We start from the raw sequence: 12,260 nt of genomic DNA, 5'->3' as shown, positions 1-12,260 counted from the left end.
ACTTCGTGTGGCCTTCGGATTAGCTCAACAAGTGTGTGTAGAGATTCATGGAATGGGTTTCCATGGCCGAGCAGCTGCATCCAAGCCTTACATCACCAAGTGCAATGCAAAGCGGCGGATGCAGTGGTGTAAAGCACGCCACCACTGGACTCTAGAGCAGTGGAGACGTGTTCTCTGGAGTGACAAGTCACGCTTCTCTGTTTGGCAATCCAAAGGATTCATTCACCCAGGGGAGGGACCTATCTATAAAGGGGCACCAACCCTTACATACCCGCAACCCAGAGTATCGGAGAAAAGTGAGCACCAGAGGGAAGAACAAGGCAAGTATCACACACAAGTTTAAACTGTCTTCTTGTATCCAAAAACTAAAGTGTTTTGGTTTGACATGTAACTTAAATGTATGTTAACAGTTTTTTGGAGAGAAGGGCTGAAAAATCTTTCCTGAAGCAAATGTTGCTCTTAGCTCCCTAGTGTGACAACCATGTCAATAAAAGCCCTGGCATTTGGTCACATGAGCTTTGCAGAAACGGCAAGAAGTCAAGGTATAACTATTAAACAGCAAATAGCATGCACTTGTCTTCATTTCCATCCCCCACTTTGCACCGCTTCTGGAGCAGACACTACAATACATGTGATTGAGGGTGCCTTTTTTTTCCTGTCTCCATATTGGTTATTTTGCGATTTTGAAGCGCCTGGACAGCAGTATTATTATTATGATTAATGAGTGGCTCGATGAGGTGACTGGTTTATGTTAAGTCAGCATCAAGAACTATGAACACAATCCATTAGGATACATCTGCATACCAGCAGCAAAAAGGGGCAAAGCACAACTCGCAAAACTAGTTTCTCTCTGATTTACGCAGAATATTTACAGACACAATCAAATGTCACATAAAAAAAATGATAAAAAATCCCTGCTACTTGCCCATTAACCGTTTACCACACTTGTATCTATAGCTCAACAAAATGCAGTGGGGAGGGATAGTTTTGAAAGATATTTGTTATATTGCGTTTATTACTACAGATTGTATGACAAAACTTGTCCGGCTACACGGGAATTTTGCTTTCATGCAGAAATTTCCTACAAATCATTTGTCTTTTTTGTGGCACATTAAATGCTAGTATAGTGTGATCTAAAGCACAATTGCATAATTCAATGAGATCTGCATCACAATGGTGGTGTTCAGTCACATTGTTCTTACTGTGCGAAATGAACTGCTTCTATAACTACAGACTAATCCTGTATATGTGCGATCTAATAGAGACTGGCTGGCAATCAGAACAGCGTTTATGTGCTTACACTGTACATAGGCTTACATGTTACATGGCAGCACAGTGACTAAATGGTTAGCACTCTCACCTGGCAGTACTAGGGTCGTTGGTTCAAATCCCAACCATGGAACCACCTGCCTGGAGTTTGCATGTTCTCCCTGTGCCTGCGTGGGCTTCCACCGGGTACTCCGGTTTCCTTCTACACTCCAAAGACATGCTGGTAGGATAATTGGATAATGTCTAAATTGTCCCTAGTATGTATGTGTATGAATGTGAGTTAGGGACCTTAGATTGTACACCCCTTGAGGGTTAGGGACTGATGTAAGTGTACAATATACATATACCGGTATGTAAAGCGTTGTGTAAATGGACAGCGCTATATAAGTACCTGTAATAAATAAATGTTACAATGTAAATGGGATTCTACTGCTAGGGTGCAGACATTGTCTGTTGCGTAGCGCCCTTCTGTTACTAAGGCGCAGGTGACTCCAATAGAGTACATTTGCAAGTCTGCATGTTAATGTAATCACAAACATTTACATGCCTGCAGTGTAAAATATGGATCTTACGCTGGACCTCAGACACTGACTTTTCAAAAAAAAAAAAAAAATATATATATATGTTTTTCCTTTAAAGATCTAAAACACAGCTGTGTTCACGGGCCCATAGAAAAACTATACAGTAGGGTTCAAATTCTAAATATCTAAAAAAAAACAAAAAAAAAACATAAAACCCAACCAAAAAAAAAAAAAAAAAAACGCTCAATGGATAAAAGCAAATTTTTTTGCACCAGTGTGCATGAGCCATAATCAAGCATAAATTGCATGACAAAGGGAAATGTATCTCTAGGCAATTTTTTTCAGTCTCCGAGATTAAAGTCATCCATGTGGCCCTAGGTTTAGTAAACTTTTTGAAATGCATGTCATGCAAAGTCCAGGTCGTGTACATATAAATACTCTTCTGTCTGAGAAGTTGCCTTGCCTAATCTTCCTTGATTCTTTATTTAAAACTTTCTACAAGCTACCAATCACTCTAATGTACTCTGGTTTCCTCCCACACTCCAAAGACATGCTGGCAGGTTAATTGGATCCTGTCTAAATTGGCCCTAGTATGTGTATGTATGAATGTGAGTTAGGTACCTTAGATTGTGCACCCCTTGAGGGTTAGGGACTGATGTGAATGTACTATACATGTAAAGTGCTGCATAAATTGATGGCACTAGGCACCTGAAATAATAATATACCATGTGGAGAAAGTTTTAGTTGGGGTTCTGAAAATGATTTCAAGGGTTCCTCCATGGTAAAAAGGTTAGGAAAGTCCAAAGCACTGTCCATTTGTCCCAGCCCACACAATGGCCAACTAAAAATGAGGGATTACTTGCATTTTACTCAGCACAAACAACCCCGCGACATAAAAGAGTGCAGGAGGTGGTGATTTACAGCATAATCTGTCACCGGCCTGAGCTAGAAAATTAATTTGATCTTCCCATCAAATATTAAACAGATTTTCCAAGGACAGGGACCACCGGGAATACCAGAGCAGATCCCAGAACAGGCCAGCTGACATTCTGAAACAATTAAACTGGCCGTAAGAAAACTGCTGAATTAAAGCTGTTTAATGCGGCGTGAGTCAGAGCACAGGGTGTTTCCACTCCCATGGTATGGAGAACAGGCCAGAACGATGTGTAATCCCAATTCTCATACCAGACCACTACCCAGTGCTCATTGGAGGGCCTGCTTCAAAATAATAGGCCTCAGTCATGAAAGCCAGTGGACAAAACAGCAGTTGCCCTTTAGCACCAGAGGTTTCAGGCCATGGTAAAATGAGTGTGCTGAAGGTGAACACCAGTTCCTTTAGGCTGGCTTCACTCCCAGCATTGTGGTAACCGCGTTGGTGCTACCGTGAGTTGTAGTGCATTGCAATGAAGAAAAAAAAAAAAAAAGGGGTTCCTCTCTGATATATTCTGCATCTTGGTGGGCTGGTGGCCCATACAAAATAAAAATATGAAATAACACATATAACCACGCGTACAGTAACAAGTACAGAGGGGCCTTGCGATTATTCTTTATGATCAGCCATTCTGTAATACTCATGAATATTATGGTATTTAGTGGTGAAGCGAACACAGGTGTCTACCACAAAGTGCTGGAAGAAGAGCTCGTCTTGTTAGAACTAAAGATGTTTTTTCATTGTCCATTGATGCCAACATAGGATCTGTGATTGATTGTTATATACAATAAAACTGGCCATGCATGATTCTTTTTTTTTTTTCATTCAAACAGTGGGTTAAATGAAAAAAAAAAAAAAAAAAAAAAAAAAAAAAAAAAAGAACCTATTCGATATGGATAGGCGAATCCTTCCTGTTGCGCCTTCGCATTCTGACAGTGAAAAGACTTACCGCTGGTAGAATACAGTGACCACTGTTTTGCAAGTTAGAGCCAATGGCACTGATCGACTGGGAAAAACCAGACAGGCTGGTAGCACACAAGCTGATCAATAGATGTACAACCAGCCTGCCCATACATGTCAAAATTCCATCCATGTATGGACTGCCTAACAAATGTTCTACCTCCACTGACATCAATCAATAGGGTACCACAGACAGGTTTAAGTCAGCACTTTGATGCGTCTAGCCAACAAAAGAGTCAGCTGATAATCAGCAAATGATGTTCTAATGAATTCTTTCCATAAGTGTTATTTATTTCCCCTTTTACCTTTAAAAAGCCACTATTGGGCTCAAGTAAGTGACTCTGCCTGGGCTGGGATGATATCAGCAGTCTTCTGCAAACAAAAGGAAGCATTTCCCCTCACTCAGACTGCAACATCGTAACTTTGTAATAAGTCACAAGTTGAGAAGCTGCATCAGGGGCTGTTCTATGTCATGCATTTGTGAACACAGCCAAGAACTGCCCAGGCACCAGGATTTACATGATTGTGTCATCTCTGAGCCCAAATATCAGTCCATAAAGTGAATGATGATCCTGGATGATGTCTGAACATAGATGGCTTTGCACCTTTTGAGAAAAAAAGAAGCAGATGAAGGCATTGTCAGGAAGAGTATTGTGATCTCTGTTGGAGGTAATAAATACCTGGAAGTATTACACTTGTACATAATTTAGCATGGTATAGACATTCATACTGTAAAGTAGCTATGATCCCATTCTTAATCTGATGCTCATTAAGATGCTCTGGCTATGACTGGGCCATTTTGGGCTACCTTAGGGAGCATTAAAAGGGTACTTAAAGCTGAACTGACTATTTTTGGACATTTGCAACAGGGCTGGATCTACCTGTCCAATGTGGGGGTGCAGTAAAAAATGCCAGGGGGATAGAGGGCGGGGGTCACTGCTGGCAGGGCAGAGGACGGGGGTCACTGCTGGCAGGGCAGAGGACGGGGGTCACTGCTGGCAGGGCAGAGGACGGGGGTCACTGCTGGCAGGGCAGAGGACGGGGGTCACTGCTGGCAGGGCAGAGGACGGGGGTCACTGTTGGCAGGGCAGAGGACAGGGGCACAGCTCCTTCTCCCATCTCTGCACTGCACACAGCCTGGGCACAGGCAGCAGAGCTCCTCCCCACACAATGCATACCTGAGATCAGCATAATGTCAGGCTAGGGAAGTAGTGTGTCAAACTGGGGCGGTACAGTATCAGATTAGAGTGGTATTGTGTCAGTTTAGGGCAGCATAGTGGCAGGTTAGGGCAATATAGTGGCAGGTTAAGCTTGGCTTTGGAGGGGGGCACAGCTAAAATCTGGGGTGGGGGGCATAGCCCACCTCACCACCCCCCTAGATCCGACCATGATTTGCAATATAAAAATGTTACCACTAGCAACGTGTGCTTTATGTATGGCTACTGCTGCATTTACTAAAAAACAGTTCCCTATATACTACAGTAAGTGTAAAATATTAGGTACTGAAAACATACAGTTCCTTATTGCACACAAACATTGGTTTAGCTTGGACTAATGTACAGTGCATCCAGCAAGTATTCACAGCGCTTAACTTTTGCCACATTTTGTTATGTTACAGCCTTATTCCAAAATAGAATAAATTTCATTTCCTAAACATTCTACAAACAATACCACATAATGACAATGCGAAAAAAGTTTGTTTTGAAAACTTTGCAATGTATTAAAAATAAAAAAACACATGTACATAAGTATTCACAGCCTATGCCATGACACTCAAAATTGAGCTCTGGTGCATCCTGTTCCCACTGATCAACCTTGATATGTTTCCACAACTTGATTGGAGTCCACCTGTGGATGTGGAGTCCCTTGGATGGGAGGGTAGTCAGGTGTAAACCGACAGTGCTGTCAGTTTACTCCCAGCCGCCCATGCAGAGCAGGCTCTGCCTGTGCCTGAATGGACATGGACCTGTCATCTGTGCCCGCTCTTCTCTGATCAGCAGGGGATCTGTTGCCACCTCATCCCTATAAAACTGAACACATTATTTACACAGGTTCTGTGGCTGATTAAAGTGGTACTTAAACTCCCTTAGTGCCTTAAACGGATTGAATTAGCCTCAGAACCTGTGTAATTAACATGTGTTCAGTTTTAAAGGGATGAGGTGGCAACCCTATCCCCCGATGATCAGAATGGAATCCGCCCTGTGCAAAAGGGGCCTAAGAAACAATTTCATAAAAAAACAAATTACAGGGCCATTAAGTAGTGAGTGTGTATGGATTATTTTGGAAAGTGAGGATATGGTGTCAGTTTAATAAAAGCAAACAAAAACATCTTGGTCCCGTGCTTTAAAGTGCATTTCCATAGGCCAAATTAATATCCAAAGCGCCAGAATGGATTCTAAACGGTGGTACTACTGACCAGACCAGTGCTGTGCCAGGGAGAAAGCCAGCAGCTTACTAGTCCTTAGATTTGTTGGTTGCATTCGTTTTAATTTTGGGACCAGCAGCTGTGTCCCAATTGACATGAATGGGACTGCCTGCAGAGGGATGCACGGAACACCTGTACATCCCTGTCTGAGCAAGCATGGCCCTCGCATTGGCATACACTATAATATGCCCATGTGAACAAGACCTAACAATTACCTGGTGGCTCCTTGACAGGGTTAACGGGCTTCTGAATTCTACACGTACTTGTCCTATTGCCAGCCAATTGAGCCCCTCAAAAGAGTGTTTCCAGAAGCACTTAATATAGAAATAAGTCCTCATGCACACTTGATGTTTTTACAGCGGCTGTTTTTGGCTTTTGACATTTTTTTCTACAGCTAGTAAGCCCCCCAGCATGTTATCCTATGTGTCCATGCACACATGACTGTAATCAACATTTTTTGGCAGGGACATTTTTTGGCTGGCAAAAAAATAAAAAACCCAGGACTAGTGGGTTTGTAGGAGAGTTTTTTAGCTGTAAAAATGTTCTAACGCTGAAAAATGCAGCAAAACGCAGCAAACCGTGGCAAAACACGGTAAAACACCACAAACCGGTGTTTTTGGACTTTTTTTTTTACTGAAAACATTTTTTTTGGGTAAACAAAAATGCTAAGAAACGCAAACACGGAAAAACACCACTAAAGGCTAAAGCAGAAATGCTAAAAAAAAAAAAAGCTGAAAATCTCATGTTTTTAACATGACTTTACAGCTAACGTTACCAGCGTTATCAAAACACCCCGTGTGCATGCAGCCTAAAAGTAAAAACTTTCTTTGCTAGAGGGTTAGAACCCCTGTGAGGTTTTTAGATTCCATCTTTTTCCCATTGGGGAAATTTGCCTTCACTTCCTGTCCCACAACCAAAACAGGAAAAGGAAATTCCTCTCAACTGAGGGAATACCTGGTTGTCACCAGCACTATTGTCCCCATTGGAAAACTACATTTCTATTACTGCTCTGGGGACAACCCAGAATTTGGGATTTTCTCACTTTTGGTGATGACATCAATTATGACAAATAGGGTGAATCTCCCTACAGGGGCATAGATGGCAATAAAAACCTGACAGGTGTTCCAAACCCTCTCCAATCTATCCAAAACTAAAAAGATATATAAATAAAAATTGCCTTTAGTTCTACGTAAAATGCCCAACACTCCATTTTCATGCCATCCTATTGTGCCTATTCAAATCTGAGTGATGCATGGACAGTCAATGCTCAGAAAAAGTACAGGAGATTCTTTGGTGCATGGGTGCGCATTTTTGGCCCCAACTTAAATGGGAGAGCCTGAAAACGTGCAAAAAACATGCATAATGAATGATTTCACACCCGACATCTCCTCTTCCTTGTAACTAACTTTTCGTTGGCTAACACACTCAAGCCAAATGAGCAAAACAAAAAAAAAAAAAGAAAAATGACCAAAGATGCCAACATTCAAGTGTTATTGTAACCTCAGAAGCTTACCGGTGACAGGTGGAAATGTTCCATGGGATAACCAAACAGGAGGTCAGCTGCATGTAGGAGAATCTCCCTCTACAATTCCATCAAAGTCTTCAGCTCAGAAAAAACGCCAGCAGCCTTACCCTGTAACCCTTCCTCGTCATTCAAAGCTCTTTTCATGTAACCCAACAAGTCATTTAGCAGACCTTTAACTTCTCTAGCAGGACGCTCTGCAGTATCGAATCCTAAAAACATATCACATGATGTCTGTTGTGCAACCAAAAAAAAAAAAAAAATATACACAAGTTTCAACTACTCCAAGCAGACATAACAGAAATAGCTGACACAGACTCTCAGAAGTAAACTACCATGACTTTCTGCTTCTAAGCAAGTCTGTAACAAAAATACAAATATATGGGATTACAGAAAAAAAAAAAAATGCATGATAAAATATTTAAAGTGGTAGTAAACTCTTCATAATTTTACTTATAGGTAAGCTTGTAAGCTTACATGTAGGAAAATGAATATCTCCTAAACGTGAATCATTTAGGAGATATTAGCCCTTTTCGATATTCGGTGTATGTGCTCTGAAGGAATTGCATACCCGTGCCGTTCCTGCAGAGCGCTATGTCGTGGCCGAGGACTCCTGCGCACATGTTCTGGATGCGTTATCACGGTTCAGCCAGCCAGAGCTCGTGAACCTGGAAGGAAGATTGTGTGAATATGGAAGCCAAGACAGCGGGCCGCTGGAGGGCTTTGTTTCAAGGCAAGGCCTTTATAATGTGCAAGTATGCAATGCATACTAGCACATTATGCCTTTACCTTGCAGGGTTTTTTTTTTCTCCTTTTGTTTTATGTGGTTTACTACCGCTTTAGTAAAAAGGAGCATCTTTTATGGGTTAACTTGCATTATATCTACTCTGTGAGCACTCAGACACAGGCTTGCTGATAAGGGGTTACCACCATCCTCTTGTAAAGAGCATGAGCCAGCAAGGGGAAATCTGATGTGGGCATGGAGGGTTATCAGTGATCTGCTGAAGCTCAAATCCAGCTTCTCCTCCTCTCCCTTCTGGTTTTTAGATGCTGCAGAGAGACCCATACAGGTGATTGGTTCTAGTAAATGCCCCTCTGCCACACCAATTGCCCTCCCTGTGTTCCATCCTCTTCTCCCTGCTACCTGGGCCCCCATGTGTGCCCCCCCCCCCCCCATGGAGTATTGCAGGCACACAGGATATTTCAGGATGGAGAGTGGGGGAAGGGGCCAGAAAAATAGGTCATACTTTACTGGCCCCGTTCTTTCCTAAATTAACACAATGAGTGATTGGTACTTATCACTCATTGTGTTCATTCAAAACTGATGCATAGTACACTGTTTTTTCTATGCTTCAGTTTCTGAATGAACAAGAGCCTCTATACAGAGCGCTTTCTGTTCATTCACTGTCCAGTGCAGCTGAGGCTGCAGAGAAAGGGACAGATGAACTGATATACATTGTCTGTATTTGGAGCCGTACACCTGCACCCACACGCCTGTCAAATTATGACCTGCTGCTTTTTTCGTACAGCCGCTGTGTCCCCATAGCGTAACACAGCCTGCCTACCAGGGGCGGAGTGACCATTTGGAAACTTGGGCACTGCCTGAGGGCCCGGGGTCAGTAGGGGGCCTCATGAGATGCCCCTGGTAACTTTTTCATAGGCTTTTTTGAGTTTGGGCAAGGACACAGGGGCCCCATGATCCCCTATTGCCCGGGGGCCCCATGAGTTGTCAGTCCGCCCCTGCTGCCTACACACAGCTCCAACCACATAAAAAAACCCACAAACACTGTACAGGCCAGGGCACCCATGTAAACAAGCCCCCAAAACCTAATTCCATTTCTCCCAACTTTTTGAGATGGGAACGGGGGACATCTGTTAGCAAAAATATGTAGGCATAAGACACACACACTGTCACGCCCCCGTAAAAGGAGAATTATAAAAAAAAAAAAAAAAAAAAAAAATTAGTTAAAGTGCTTTTTTACCACTACTATTCCTTTATACTGGCTTTTTCGAAATTGACAAATGCAGCAATTTCAAAAATCTTTTGCAATCCAAAAGATTGGATGAATGGTTTAGCATTGGGAAACACTTTTTGAAAGATAAAAAGTGCATTTTATATACAACTATATAGATTAGACCAAACTGAGGGACAAATGAGAAGGAAAGGAGGGACTTTGTTCAAAATCAGGGACAGTTGGGAGCTATGCCTAATTCACATACAGAGCTTAATTTATTAACTCAATACAATATTATATTTCAAATTTAGTAGGAATTTTGCAAATTATATTGTGTTTTTATCCGCTAGAAATGATTTTATTGTATTTTTAGTGAAAATATTGTTTGATATTTGGGAGTCTGGGGGTGCCTTTCAGATAGGAAGCATGGGGCCCCATGCTTCCTAACAACAACTCTGCTCAGACACCAGAAAGTCAACAAAATGAGGCTATAGTAACTGGCACTTTTCAAAGGGACAAACTAGCAAAAACCGAGACTGTCCCTGGAAACATGAAGCAAGTATGGAAAATAGTATCCTGCATAAGGTCCAAACTGCTACCATCTGTTACAGGAAGTTTCTGATCAACCAGTCATTGTAGATCTCCAAACCCCCTTGAACCCCTTTGCTGCCAGAGCCATGTTTGCATTGTTTGCACACATATTAAATGCACTTTTTAGGCCTGAAGATGAATTAAATCTCCAAACAGTAGATATTTTTCTTAGGGATGGTTCACACCACGAATTGCACAGCAACGCATTGAGTATTCCTGCACGATTCACATGTGATCTGGGTGCAGTGCAATTTCAGCCCATTCCTTTGAATGGGCTGAAATTGCGCTGGACTGCAGCAAAAGTAGTGCATGCACTTCTTTATAAAAAAACGCACAGCAAACAGATCGAATGGCACTTCTGTACCATGTGATCCGATACAGGCAAATGCACTGCATTTGGGTTGTCATTAATTTACAGTGACATCCGCTGTAGACTCCAACTGCAGTGTGTTTTGAATGCAGTGCAGGAAACATGCATGAAATGTGGGTTTCCTGCACTGCGTTGTGGTATGAACTGGCCCTAAAAGCAGAAACTCAGAAAACAACTGTGGTAGTTCCAATTATTTATATCACACGATATTAGCAAAACCGTTTATCAAGTGCAAAGTTTCAGTACAAAATACACTAAGAGCACTTTCCCGCTGTACCAGTGCAGTCTGACCGTTCTGCAGGAGCAGCGCAGCTTACCCAAAGGTTTGGTGCAGGTTGGCTGTGCTTTCTTATAGAGTTGCATTATGCCCTCAATTTTAGTGTGCTTTCAGAAAGCACACCAAAACCATGGAACATTATTTCGGAAAGTGCAGCTAACCGGCACCAAACCTAGCAATCAGGGGCGGACTGACAACTCATGGGGCCCCCGGGCAATAGGGGATCCTGTGTCCTTGCCCAAACTCAAAAAAGCCTATGAAAAAAAAAAAAAAAAAAAAAAAAAAAAAAAAAGTACCAGGGGCATCTCATGGGACCCCCTACTGACCCCGGGCCCTCGGGCAGTGCCCGAGTTTCCAAATGGTCAGTCCACCGCTGCTAGCAATAGCTGTGCTGCTCCTGCAATGCAGTCAAACCACACTGGAACAGTGTCAAAGCACTCTAAAGTAAATTTTATTGCATACAAATGTAATATAATCACCAATTTGTGATAAAATACAAAATATTAGTCTGTGCTGAGTAAATACATTGATTAGCCATTACATTTTGACCAGTGACAGGTGAAGAGAATAACACTGATTATCTCATTACAATGGCATCTGAAAGTCGGTGGGATATATTATGCCGACCATACATAGGTCGAAATTCGACCGATTTTTTGTCTGAAAATTGGACCTAAGAATAATCGGGCGATTTTCGCTCTGTTAGTGAGTCAATGGCACCGGCCGACTTTCGTGGTTCCTCCCCTTTTCGGTGATCGGGCATGTTGGCAAATTTGTGAAAAGCGACCGATTTGCGACTCAATGATGGTCAAATTATACGATCGGTTTTCCGAAAAGAATATGCACATGAGCCGTGATCTGGAAGGAAAAGGAGTTTCGCCTGTACAAAATTTCTGTTCCGGAACAATGGGGTGAACTTTATGACTTGGTCAGCCGATTTTCGAAATCTTTGATGTCACCATCGGATTACCAAGCGAACAACGTTTTCGATTTTCAGACGAAAAATCATTCGGAATTCGACCAATGTACGGCCTGCATTAGGCAGCAAGTGAACATGCTGTCCCTGGTCCCAGGTGATGTGTTGAAAGCAGAAAAAAAATGGGCAAGTGTAAGGATTTGAGTGACTTTGACAAGGGCTAAATAGTAATGGTTAGACGACTGGGTAAGAGCAAAGTGGCGGCTTGCCCATTTGGTTTGAACTAATAGAAGAGCTACTGTAACTCAAACAGCTAAAAATGTTAATGCTGGCTACCATAGAAGGGTGTCAGAACACACAGTGCATCACAGTTTGTTGTGCATGGGGCAGCGTAGCCTCAGACCAGTCAGGTTGCCCATGCTGACCCATGTCCACAGCCAAAAACACATACAATGGACATGTGAGCATCAGAAGTGGACCACAGAGCAATGGAAGAAGCTGACCTGGTCTAATTAAACATGGT

The 12,260-nt window shown here is 42.4% G+C and overlaps 1 protein-coding gene across 3 annotated transcripts in view; it reads right to left on the bottom strand.

Moving 5' to 3' along the window:
• The window catches only part of FGD4 (FYVE, RhoGEF and PH domain containing 4), a 219,754-nt gene that overhangs the window by 138,756 nt on the left and 68,738 nt on the right, over positions 1-12,260 (bottom strand). Inside the window, exon 1 of one of the 3 annotated variants that reach the window (XM_089680746.1) lies at positions 7,620-7,767. The exons of the other annotated variants lie outside the window; for them this stretch is intronic. The gene's annotated coding sequence lies outside the window, so the exon portion shown is untranslated. Of the gene's footprint in view, positions 1-7,619; positions 7,768-12,260 lie in introns of those variants that run through there. 3 annotated transcript variants of the gene reach the window in all.

Source organism: Staurois parvus, unplaced genomic scaffold (assembly GCF_062004578.1).
Source record: "Staurois parvus isolate SC_StPar_1 unplaced genomic scaffold, SC_StPar_1.0 ptg000249l, whole genome shotgun sequence".
NCBI lineage: Eukaryota > Metazoa > Chordata > Amphibia > Anura > Ranidae > Staurois > Staurois parvus.
Note: the sequence above shows the minus strand (reverse complement) of the source record. Positions and strands in the feature narration are given on the sequence as shown.